Consider the following 13,343-nt stretch of genomic DNA (forward strand, 5'->3'; position numbering starts at 1 on the left):
TCAGCTTCGAGAATAACCGGATTAAAAATTGAGTCCAGATGTGGTAAACAACGTGGATAGTTAAAATCTTTACTACTATCAGCATTGGTATAAGTTGATTGAAAAAAAAATCAACAAATATATAAGAAATACCATTTTCATCAGAAGCAACAACAGAATTAAAAAAAACAAAGAGGGAGGAAAGTATTGAAACTTTTGTTTGGCATTCACAAATGAATAAAATAGTTTCGAATTACTTTTAATGTCACTTTTGCAGTGAGGTAGCTATTGTACCATTCCGAATTATGTTTTAAGTTGTCTGATTTGACTACCGAATATTTGGCATAGTCCGTCTGCGAGCCAGTTTGTTTAAATCGTTTAAAGAGTTGAGGAGTTAGGAGTGTTATTAAGCTCTGAAGTCTAGTTGGATTTAACCGCAATAAGGACCCCCCACCACGACGACACGGACGATCATTTCTATAAATAAAGTAGTTTTTAGACAAGATTTCACTATCATTTACAGTCGAGTTAAGCCAGGTTTCAGAGAAAGCAATAACATTTGCATCAAAAGTAGTACTATCTAGAAATAGTTTAGAGAGCTTACTTAGCAAACCTCGAACATTTTGATAGTGAATCAAGAAGTCTAGTCTTTTGAAGCCGTTGAAACATTACGCGAAGCAGCAGGGGTTCTAACTGTCGAATTGTCTTTTTTCAAGTACTCATGCACAATAGTATTTTCTGGTCAAAAACTCAAACAAATAATTTTACTAAACAGCCCATCCGGAACATGAATTTTAAAGGAAGAGTAGTCCCCTCTGAGTTTATAAATAAATTTGGTGATGACGACAGCATTGGGATCAGTAACGGAGAGTCGTGTGTCAATATGATGTCTTACATCATTCTCGGTTGCAGAAGCCAAGAGTCTCGACACAAAAATACATTTTTTGGGAGCCAAGGCCGCCAGAGTAACAGGTGCAGGAGATCTTTCAGTGGGTGGACTCCGGGCAGTACCCACCAGAGCCTTCACAGGGGCAACGGTTGGTACAGCCAAAGAAGTTGCAGCCGCCGTTTGGTCAATATTAGCGGTTGTCGAATCGGTTCTAGTTGGACTCACGCCTGCATCAGCATGATCACAAACGCCTGGATCCGAATCGCCCCGAACTTCCTTCAGGTACTGTATGTATGGGCTTTACCTATTCCCTTTGAAGATATAACGCTATGAATCAACCAACTAACTTTTTAGAAACGCTTTCCTAAATCATTAGCACTTAGCCCCCAATACAAATGTAATTAGACATCTCTAACCATTGACCAGCTTACTCCACTCTTTTTTCTAATCTTACTCCCAATCCAGTACTGTGCGTTTTTTTGGACAATTAGTGGCAATGTGTCCCTCCTGACATCTGTAGCAAGTTACATTTTCCCCTCCATGACGAGGCTGTCCTGAACGCCACTCCTTTCCAGTCGCCGAAACCTGGGATCCCATTTCAGATCTACAGTCTTGCTTTTTACGACCTGGTTTTCCACACTGATAGCATTTGTGTTCCACAGTTTTAGCACGCTTGGAGTCCGGTTTCCAGTTTGATGTAACAGGGCGCTCCTTCTGCGCTGAAAATACTGGCAGCTCCGCTTAATGTTGATTGTTTACAAGCTTTGTGTGTTTGTACACACATTTGTTCAGAACTCAAATTACGCAAAATACGCGGCTCGCAAAAACAGGCAAGCTTTCACCGATGCTTGGACTACTATTAAGAAGATTCAAAATCACGGCAGCTGATGTCTCTGATGTCTCGTATCGCGGCTCAAATAATTGCCGGATCTGTTGCCAATTTATTCCTGGGTAGCATATTTGTGATAACCACTGGGCCGCTGGGCCTTCCAAAGCTTTACTCTACCGTAATATAAGAGCGCTGTCACTTAATGGACTTGCTCGCAAAATTATGTCAGCCGTAGCGCACCACTGCGTGGCATCCACCCCCGCAATGTCCGGATTGTATTTTGGCAAGCAAATCTCGCTAGTCTGTTGTAACTCGTTCGACTTTGTTGCGACCCACACCAATTGTCACGTAATAGATTCACTATTGCAAATATGTAATCCTTCTTCAAATCAGATTTTTTTGTAAAAGTTATGCTTCTTGAAAATTGACAAATTTACCACTTAATAAAAACAAGAGAGAACGCTATAGTCGGGTTGGTGTCACGACTATCTAATACCCGTCACTCAGTTAAAGGGAATGCGAACGCTGTACTCGGGTTGGTGTCCCAACTAATAATCGTAACTCAGCTAAAGGGAGTGCGAGGGAGATAGATATATAATTTTTGTGGGCGTTAGAAAATTAAAATAAAATTGCGCTGCGTAGGAGGCCCAAGAATATGTGTGGAAAATCTTAACCTTCTAGCTTTTGTAGTTTCCGAGATCTCAGCGTTCATACGGACGGACAAACGGACAGACGGACATGGCTAGATCGACTCGGCTAGTGACCCTGATCAAGAATATATTTACTTTATGGGGTCGGAACCGCTTCCCTCTAGCTGTTACATACTTTTGCACGAATACAATATACCCTTTTACGGATACCCTTTTAACGGGTATAACTATTATCGCTCACGAAGCGTCCTTATTATATTCTTCCTCCTGATGGGGTCTTCTTTTCAATTGATGATCCTGGTTGGGGTCGTCTCTCAATCTGTGCCTTCCTTTAAAATGTTTTTTTCAATTTTCGGTCTTCTTGTAGCAAGGGATTGCCCTTCAGCCAATAATTTTTTCCTTTTTGGTTGATGATGTTTTGTTTTGTTGTTTTTAAATGTTTAATTTTTGATGTTGTTTTTTTTTTTATTTTTGATTGTCCGGAGAAGTGAATTATGTTTTGATCACTATTTTTAATGGGAGTAATTTTGAATTAACGGTGATTATTTCTTTTATTAATTTCCACCTTTTTATTTTTTAGTTCAACACTAATTTTTTTATTTCGTTGGTTATATTTTTAATTAAGTTGAATATTGTATTTACTAGTTTCCTCCTTATTTTATTAGCACAAACTTTTTTATTTCGTTGGTTGTATCTGGGTTTGTTGGCCGCACAAATTCTTTTTTTACTTTAAAATGTTATCAGGATTTCGTTTTAAAGCCTTGCTTTAGAATTTTTAAACGCGCGGCCCCACTTTGGGCGCCAATTAACTTTCTCCTTAGTGAGTTTATTAAAAAAATTTGTTTTATTTTTTAATTTCACTCATTCACTAATCAAATTTTTTTCATAGGTCGAACTTATTTCACTGCTCACTGCTTTATACTTTTTAAACTTCTCGATTCGATTCATAAAAACGGACTGCCTGGACTCAAGTTCAATCATCAATAATGAAAGCTCGGCTTAAGAGATTAATCTCAGAAAAACTGATTAAGAGAATGACTCAAGAGAGTCGGAATAATAGGATGATGAAATTAAACAATTACATTTGAAACTGAATTTCTGCCGAAAATTGGTGTTTATCTTAGCGGACTTCGGACTTCGGACTATTATTTTCCTCTTGTATTTCTATATTGGATTGCCGTGGCTTGAATATTAAAAACTTTCTGTATTTGATTATAAGCATGAAAATTGATATTTGAGTTTGTTTAATTTGAATAAAAGGATTTAGTATGTTAATATTATCGAATGAGAGCTCGGAATCATTTGACATAGGGGAGAGGTCTGTAGGTTGGGACGGTCTGTAAGTTGAGACACTCAATTTTCTCAAAACATATCCACTAAAAAAATTGATTTTTTTTGTAGTCCTTTTTAGTGACAAAACTTTTGGGGAAACATTATGAGCCAGGCTCTAGCCAGATTTAAGCTGTGAGAGTCGTGTACCATTTTTCACCAAAAAAGTTTTTGTCTACTTTATTCAAAATTCCATTTAAAACAAGACAGAACGTTATAGTCGGGTGCCCCGACTATCAGATACCCGTTACTCAGGTAAAGGGAGTGCAAGGGAGATGGAGATAGAGATAGAAAACTTTGATCACGCATAACTTTTTAACGAATGGTCCGATTTAAAAAATTTCTTCTACATTTCGATAGGTATTGACAAACACAATAAAACTGCATTTTTACTTTTCCAAAATATTAAAATATTAAAAGTTTATAGTTTCCGAGATCTCAGCGTTCATACAGACAGACAGACAGACGGACATGGCTAGATCGACTCGGCTAGTGATCCTGATCAAGAATATATATAGTTTATAGGGTCGGAAACGCTTCCTTCTACCTGTTACATACTTTTGCACGAATCTAATATACCCTTTTACTCTACTAGTAACGGGTATAATCATAAAAAATACAAGGAAAAATATTTTGAAAATTTAGATAATTTTTTTTGCAGTTATTATTAATTTTGATTGGGGAAGAACTTTGCATCAAAACACTTTTGTTTTAGGCCCCAGGAAAAAAGTTGAAAATTTGACTTTCGCAAAATTTGTTCACTTTTCAAAGGGGTCTTAATGGGTTAAGAAAATTTTTGTGTCATTTAAACGGAATTGAAGTGCTCTTTCTATAGGTGCCAAAAGTTTATATTATAAGTTCAAAATATAAGTACCACCCCTGTATAGTACTCATTTCTGCATTTTGCGACGTGATTATCAATTAATAATTTTCCATCATTATGTGAAATGGATCTTGAATTGTAGACTTCCCAACGGTCGATAATAATGGGGTATTTTATGTATATAATTAGAATATCCTCGTGTAATGCGATTTTGAATTCGGATATATCAAATAGGTCAGTTATAATTACAGGCTTTTGTTCATGTTTATAAATTTCTTGTAAGTTTTCATTGCTTAGAATTTTAGTATTAAATACATCAATTTTTGCAATTGTAATTGTATCCATTAAATTCATAAGATCGTACGTAATTAAGAGGAGACGATATTTTTTCAGTGGAATTTCTTGATTTTCAAAGGCTGTTGTAAATACTTCAGATAGAGTTTTTATTTCTTTAAATATTTTTGAATTAATGACGAATTGATCATTACTATTTTGTAGGGTAGTGTAGGGTAATTTGACGAGTAGGGTAATGTGACGAACTCGTCGAATCTCACATATGACGTCACGACAAAAATTCCAAATAAATGTAGTCGTCTCCTCTTATCGTGTCGACAATGTATTTACAGTAATATTAATAAGAAGTCCCGTAATTTGTTCGTGAGGTAATTTTCGCTAAAAATGTGATGCGCAAACTAGCAAACCCATTCAATTTACTTGTGTTTCAGCAGTGCCAGAGCAAAGATGAGTGGAAAATAAAATCAGGCAAATACAACCCTAGTCAAAAGTATTTTCTAAAATGTGAATGTTAACTGTACTCATATTTTGAACTTATAATATAAACATTTTGGCACCTATGGAAAGAGCACTTCAATTCCGTTTAAATGACACAAAAATTTTCTTAACCCATTAAGCACCCTTTGAAAAGTGAGCAAATTAGACAATTTTTTTTGAAAATAAAATTTTCAACTTTTTCCCTGGGGCTTAAAACAAAAATGTTTTGATGCAAAGTTGTTCCCCAATCAAAATTAATAATAACTGCAAAAAAAAAATTTCAAAATATTTTTCCTTGTATTTTTTATGATTTTTTGAAAATAGCTATTTTTGCCGCTTTTTCTTCCTTTTCATACAAAATTTTACTGAGAGGTCTCCATTCAAAAAATCATAAAATATGCAAGGAAAAATATTTTGAAACATTTTTTTTTGCAGTTATTATTAATTTTGATTGGGGAACAACTTTGCATCAAAACATTTTTGTTTTAAGCCCCAGGAAAAAAGTCGAAAATTTGACTTTCGCAAAATTTGCTCACTTTTCAAAGGGGTCTTAATGGGTTAAGAACATTTTTGTGTCATTTAAACGGAATTGAAGTGCTCTTTCTATAGGTGCCAAAAGTTTATATTATTAGTTCAAAATATAAGTACAGTTAACATTTACATTTGTGAAAATACTTTTGACCACCCCTGTATATGGACGTATACACGAGATCTTTATCAACAGTTTTTGGTACCTCGCGTTTTTTTCTTTTGCGCCGTTTGAGAGTGACACCGATTTTGCTCCAAGTCTACCTTGTAGGGTATCGTGACGAACTTTTTGTAGGGTATTGTGACGAACTTTTTTTATTCAAGAATTTTAACTGTTATCGTTGATTATTTGTGAAAAAAATATAATAAAACCAGATAACATTTACTGCTGCAGTTTTATTGTTGTTTTTAATAGTGACGTCAGTTTAATTAAATTTTAAAAAAATTTGCACTTTGACCATTTTTTTTATTGTAAGTTTGGATATTATCTTATTACTTCTTTCTTTTCCGTATCGAAAATAACTTTTCCGTAAATAATATATAAAAAAATGTATTTTTTTGTTTGCTAAAAGGATGGTTTACACCAAACGCTGTGGAATTTGGCTACGTTGAAATTTCGAATCCAAATTTTTTTAGAAATATGCTCAGTAAATGTAAGTAACTTTCTGCTTTTACACTTTTAAAAAATATTGATTTTTGGAGAAGTTACATTAAAGAACAAATCGTTCGTCACATTACCCTACAACTTTTGAAAGTGCAAAAAAAGAAGGGTTCACGCCAAACGCTGTGGGATTTAGCTGCATTGGAATTTTGAATTTCGAATTTTACAGGGATATGCTCAGTAGATGTAAGCAACTTTCTGCGTTTACACTTTTGAAAAATATTGATTTTTAGAAAAGTTACATTCAAAAACCGAATCGTTCGTCACCTTACCCTACACTCCCCTATTTATCTTATCTTATTTTGTATTATTATAAAATCATCATGATCTGGTGTTCCTGCTATCCATTTCCCAATAGTGCCTAACTCATTAATACCGCGTTTTGATCTATTGGGTATAATTTGTGAGATAAGCATTTTGATAAATTTTAATTCGTAGGATATTTCTCAAGGAAAATTCGGGCTATTTTTTATAAATTCCGATTCAAGATTAATTATTTTTTTATAAAAACTTAAATTAGTAGTACGAAATAAATCTGCGAATGATTCATAAATTAATTTTCCTTAACTACTTGTTTTTTGTATCTAGAATTAAGCTTATTTCTTTCCCCATGTTTCTTTTCGTAAATTATTTCACCTGCGTGATAGTGTTTTTCTTGTCTACCTTTATTATGAAATTCTAACATTCTCTCCCTTCGCCCAGCCGAAGCTTATATACCCTTGCAGATAAAGTAAATACCTATAGTTTAATGCTCACTCGGTGCAAATCCAGGGATTCCAGATTCGTGTCTATTTAAATTTTGTTTGTAAGTTGTCAAAAATCAAAACGCCTACTTCCTACAAAGTTACAATGAATTTTCTTATATTTGTTTGAATATTCCTATGGGAGCCTTAAGACATATGTACTACATGCAATAGAAAGAAGACTTTCGGGAAAGTTTCATAGCGATAGCTTTAAAACTGAGAGACTAGTTCGCATAGCAACGGACAGACGGACAGAAGGACAGACGGACATGGCTAGATAGACTCGGCTTTTGGTGCTGATCAAGAATATATATGTGGGCGGAAACGTCTCCTTCACTGCGTTGCAAACATCTGACTGAAATTATAATACCCTCTGCAAGGGTATAAAAAAATGTTATAATTCTGTTAATACCACGTATTATTATTATACACATGCATAATACACTTGCATTATTATTAGAAAAAATCACGGTTAATTTGTTTAATTTTAATTTCCGGTTTTCATTATTAAAATGCAATTTCAGACTTAAGGATCCTCCTCTCAAGAACTCGTGGTTTATTTATTTGTGATCATTGAGTTGCGTCACATGTCTAGAAAGACACCTATTTTAGTCAAATATATTCACGGTTTCTTAAGAATTTTTTTTTTTTAAATATCCAATGAGGAAATACTAAATAATAGAACAAACCTTTGTTCCCTACTAGTTTTTGGTACTAAAGAAGAACAAACTCCTCCTCTTCTAAAGAATTCCCGGTTGATTTTTTTTTTTTGATTCTTTGCCGAAATCGCTTAAACGGTCTTTGTTTTGTTTGTTGTTGGTATGAAGAACGAAAGTTCCTCCTTTCCCCAATAAATCGCGGTTCTTTCATTTTCGATTTTATGCCTTAACCTATGGTCATTTTCCCCTACTTTAATTGATACTATACCATAAAGAAGAAAAAATTCATCCTCTTCTTAAGAATTCGCGGTTGTTTTATGTTCGATCCTTGAGCGATTTGGACGCTCAAACGATCTTCGAAAAGCGACCAATTCTTATCGAAGGCTATAAATTACTGGTTTCTTGAGATTTTTTTAATAGCAAGTTGATTGCTGCAAATTGCTGCAAACTAATTTGATTTTTTGAATCATGTATACCTAGCTTAAGAGTATTTATTATTTTTTTTTGTGTTTTGGTATTGCTTTTAGGAGCATTTTAAAATTTTTTTTGGTTTTTGTTTTTCTATTTTGTAATTACTATTGATTAATAAAGGGTAACACTATTAGTAAATAGATAGATCTTAAAAAAATATTAAAAATATTACATATTAGTGATTTTTGATCGACCTACGTTTACTATTGAGTAGGGGAGAGTGGGGCAATTTCGTCACTGGGGCAATTATGTCACCTGCAATATCTCGGAATCCATAAGTCGTAAAAATATATAATTTTTTGGTTTTAGTCCTTCAAAACGGCATGACACAACCAATGCATTTTTTTTTGCACAGAAGGTCAAGATAATTAAGCTATAATATTAAATGTGTTTTAATAGTTCAAAAGCTACATTTAATTCTCGACGAAATTTTTTCTGTATGCCATAATTGAAAAGGGATAAGATACAGTTTTTTTATATAATACAGTGTGCTATAATGTGCATTTCTGCGTTAGTGATTTTTAACTTCGCGCCTAGTTTCGGAAGAAAAATAATTATTTTCAAAAAAGTACTGTGTGGGGAAATTTCGCCACCCTACGCTAAGGGTAAATTCGCACCTATTTTAAATACATATCTTTATATTTGACGAGCTGGCTAACGAACAGACTACCAGCAGCAGCAACAAATATAGGACGTCAACAAAAATGGTACGCTTGATCAGTGTAGGATTTCCCCTAGTATATTGGCTTTACTTTTTAATTTTTTATAAATCACCAAGGTAATTAAAAAAAAGGGGAATGTCACATTTTAAGGCTTGGTGCTAACCGGATTCAACAATAAAAATATAAATATGATAACGTGTCTCAAGATGGAAATTATTTTATTATTTTTTTTTATTTTGTAGCTTTAAAGCTTAATTAACTAAAATAATAAAATAAAAGAAATATGGGCACTTCCATATTGTCTCTCGGGACGTTTGCACACCTTTAAAGTTAAAAAAAATTGGAAAAAAATGGATTATAATTTTAATAATAGGCTTTTCTTTTCACTCTTCCCAAGCTCTATTTTGTGTTTTTCGTTAAAAAACTGTCGTATTCGCTCGGGACAAAAATAGAAGTGAATTTCGGGGAAGTTCATTCAACAACAGAATTTTAAGAATTCTAATGAAATATTTGAATGCGTTTTTTTTTTTTGGAATGTTGTCCAAACATTTCACTATGAAATGGTTTTGGTTTTACTCAAAAATTGTTTGCATTTTTTTGGTATGCAGTTTCAAACACATTCGCTCGGGACATGTCGATCGGGACATTTTTTCCGACTGTTTTGTAAAGTGGATTTCTTTACCTCTATACCTCAATTGCCGGATGTTTTGCTTTTAACTTAATAGTTTAACATGTAAATGAAGCATTCAGTACAAAACAATGTCACATATTAGCATTCCTAATGGATAAATTAACAACTGAAGACAGGTCCTAAAAATAACAACAAAAATAGCCTAAAACGGATTTTTGTGTATATTGGTGGCGTTTGTCATAAATATAATCAAACTATACTCCAAATTTTTAGTTAAGATCAGGATCAAACTATTTAGAAACTAATAATGGGGCAAAATCATGTGGAAATCAGTTTTATTCAAGTTTCAAGGTTTTTGGCTTGGTGGACCTTTTGGTGGAAGTGCCCATATATTTCGAGACAAAAAAAAAAACTTTGTGGGGATCGAACACGCATCAACATCGCTGATCAACGCTTTAGCCAGGACGACCATAGACCGAGTTGGATGTTATGGGCAGAAAACCTTTTTCGACTTTTAAAAGTTGTTGGCCCTCGATTATCAAAATGCCAAAAATGAAATTTGGTCCAAATTGTGTTGCCACGTTCTCGCACACATGCACACAAAGCCCACTTACACTTATGCATTGTGTACTCAATAAACGAAACCTAAAAATAGAACAAGCTCATTCCCCTTTTCCCCTTGCCGACAACAGTGTGAACAGAAAGTCAGAGTTATGCGCCCTCTGTATAATGTATACTCTTTGCTGTAACCAAGACCTTGTTATTGGTATTAAAAAAAGCCAAAGTTCCTCATCTTCATAAGAGCTCGCGGTTCTTTTATTTTCCATTTTATGCCATAACCTATGCTCTTTTCGCCTTCTTTTAGATATTTTATAATATCTATGGTACCAAAGAACAATAAAATACCAAGAACTCGCGGTTCTTTTATGGTAATTTGTCGCCACTTTAAGTGATTTTGTATTTAAAGTTATTTTTGTCCTCAAAATTAAAGAGTGAAATCAGTTGGTTTTTCTCTAATAAAAAGTCAGAAAAACATCGATGTTACAGATAAACATCGATGTTTGAAAAATACCAAAAGTATCGATAATATCGATACTGACATCGATAATTTTCAAATGCTGCTTTGTTTTTATAGCAAAACACGCAACTTGAAATGCAATTACAAGAGAACCATGCACTTCCGCCGATAATCTTCTGCACGTAAATTCCTAAGAAATTGTCCATCGAGAAACAAAGAAATCGGTTGCTGGTTAAGCAAAGACCAAAAATCCTTTGAAAGGAAATAAACAGTTTCTATGTGACTATTTGCTCAAAGGGTCCCAAAGTGAGAGTAATTTTGAGACAGCTAGAAATAGTCAACTGTTTTTTACATGCTCTGGTTCCAACTCATTCAACTCATTTTGAGTATTGTCAATTCGAATACATATTTTTTGTTATTCATGCAGATATCTAATTGGTAACCTACCTACTGTCAGCAAGGTCCTCTGTTATGAAGTTTGAGACTCAGAGTCAAGAAGTGGTTCGTACACTTACGATCGATGTAGCCAAAATCACACTGTCCAATGATGTTGCATACATAACATGTGACGTCGAAGGCTGATCTTAATTTTAAGAAGGGATAAAGCTAGGTACACACGATGCAAAAATTTGATTGCTGCAATCAAATTTGCACGCATAAACACCAGTGCAACCATTTTGCTGCCAGCAAAGACTTGTAAAATTTGTTCGCAGCAATTTGCAGCAATCAACTTGCGAGACTTTAAGGTATGACCATGGGTGGTTGGGTGGTGGAGGTAAATACTAGTTCTAAAGCAACCAACAAAGACGACCTGCATCAGAAGTTGGATGAAGTTTTTACTATTATTATTATTCTTAAAATAAATAATGTTTTTTGTGTTTTTTTTTCGTAAAAATCCAACTAAGTGAAAACTCAGTGAAAACATTAAAACAAATTTTAAAAAACTTAAATTTGTTTAAAAAAATAACACATTTACGGATTTTCGGAAAACAGGTCTTTATTTTACAGGGGATCGACACAAAAACAACACTTTGGACCATGCCTTTTTTTTCTTTTTTTGGCTCTTAAAACCGCGGACACACGCGGACGCAGCTACAACTTTCCTAATATCAAGAAGAAAGTCCAAAAACCGTTTTCGTAAAATATAAAAAATACTATTAAATAGTTCTTTTGTAATTTCCATCAAAGTTGAAAAACTTGAAAAAAATAACGTTTGGAAAATAACGCATACCTTAGAAATGCCGCGGGCAACCTGCAGTTTGTTTTGTTTATTTTACTCTAAACTAACTCACAAATCAGTGGAAACAAGAAGAAAAGCGATTCGAGACCTAGATTTTAAAATTGCGTAAAAACTGCGTTTATATACCCGTTACTCGTAGAGTAAAAGGGTATATTGTATTCGTGCAAAAGTATGTAACAGCTAGAAGGAAGCGTTTCCGACCCTATAAAGTATAGATATTCTTCATCAGGATCACTAGCCGAGTCGATCTAGCCATGCCCGTCTGTCCGTCTGACTGTCTGTCTGTCCGTCCGTATGAACGCTGAGATCTCAGAACCTACAAAAGCTTGAAGTTAAGATTTCCCACACGTATTCTTGGGCCTCCTACGCAGCGCAAGTTTATTTTAGCCGAGCGCCATCATATTGACGCACGACTCTCCGTTACTGATCCCAATGCTGTCGTCATCACCAAATTTATTCATAAACTCAGAGGGGACTACTCTTCCTTTAAAATTCATGTTCCGGATGGGCTGTTTAGTAAAATTATTTGTTTGAGTTTTTGACCAGAAAATACTATTGTGCATGAGTACTTGAAAAAAGACAATTCGACAGTTAGCACCCCTGCTGCTTCGCGTAATGTTTCAACGGCTTCAAAAAACTAGACTTCTTGATTCACTATCAAAATATTCGAGGTTTGCTAAGTAAGCTCTCTAAACTATTTCTAGATAGTACTACTTTTGATGCAAATGTTATTGCTTTCTCTGAAACCTGGCTTAACTCGACTGTAAATGATAGTGAAATCTTGTCTAAAAACTACTTTATTTATAGAAATGATCGTCCGTGTCGTCGTGGTGGGGGGTCCTTATTGCGGTTAAATCCAACTAGACTTCAGAGCTTAATAACACTCCTAACTCCTCAACTCTTTAAACGATTTAAACAAACTGGCTCGCAGACGGACTATGCCAAATATTCGGTAGTCAAATCAGACAACTTAAAACATAATTCGGAATGGTACAATAGCTACCTCACTGCAAAAGTGACATTAAAAGTAATTCGAAACTATTTTATTCATTTGTGAATGCCAAACAAAAGTTTCAATACTTTCCTCCCTCTTTGTTTTTTTTAATTCTGTTGTTGCTTCTGATGAAAATGGTATTTCTTATATATTTGTTGATTTTTTTTTCAATCAACTTATACCAATGCTGATAGTAGTAAAGATTTTAACTATCCACGTTGTTTACCACATCTGGACTCAATTTTTAATCCGGTTATTCTCGAAGCTGATGTTCTCCATCGCCTTGAAACTCTTCTTTTCAGCAGGAGCGGATATGGTTCTGTATTTTAAAAAATTGTGCAAATTTTCTTTCCTCTAACAATCCTTTTTAATATTTCTATAAATCAATGTAATTTTCCATACGCTTCGAAGGAATCTTTCATTGTTCCGCTGTTAAAAAAACGCTAATAGGTCTGTTATTGCTAAC

The 13,343-nt window shown here is 34.3% G+C and overlaps 1 protein-coding gene across 6 annotated transcripts in view; it reads left to right on the plus strand.

Moving 5' to 3' along the window:
* Nucleotides 1-643: 643 nt before the first annotated feature.
* Nucleotides 644-13,343, plus strand: part of LOC138912397 (uncharacterized) — a 68,690-nt gene continuing 55,990 nt past the window's right edge. For 4 of the 6 annotated variants that reach the window (XM_070213175.1, XM_070213174.1, XM_070213176.1 and 1 more), the window contains exon 1: nt 644-1,150. The gene's annotated coding sequence lies outside the window, so the exon portion shown is untranslated. Of the gene's footprint in view, nt 1,151-1,333; nt 2,041-3,236; nt 3,524-13,343 lie in introns of those variants that run through there. The other 2 variants (XR_011417925.1, XR_011417926.1) reach the window with 2 other exon arrangements.

This window comes from Drosophila takahashii, chromosome 2R, assembly GCF_030179915.1.
Source record: "Drosophila takahashii strain IR98-3 E-12201 chromosome 2R, DtakHiC1v2, whole genome shotgun sequence".
Classification (NCBI taxonomy): Eukaryota; Metazoa; Arthropoda; class Insecta; order Diptera; family Drosophilidae; genus Drosophila; species Drosophila takahashii.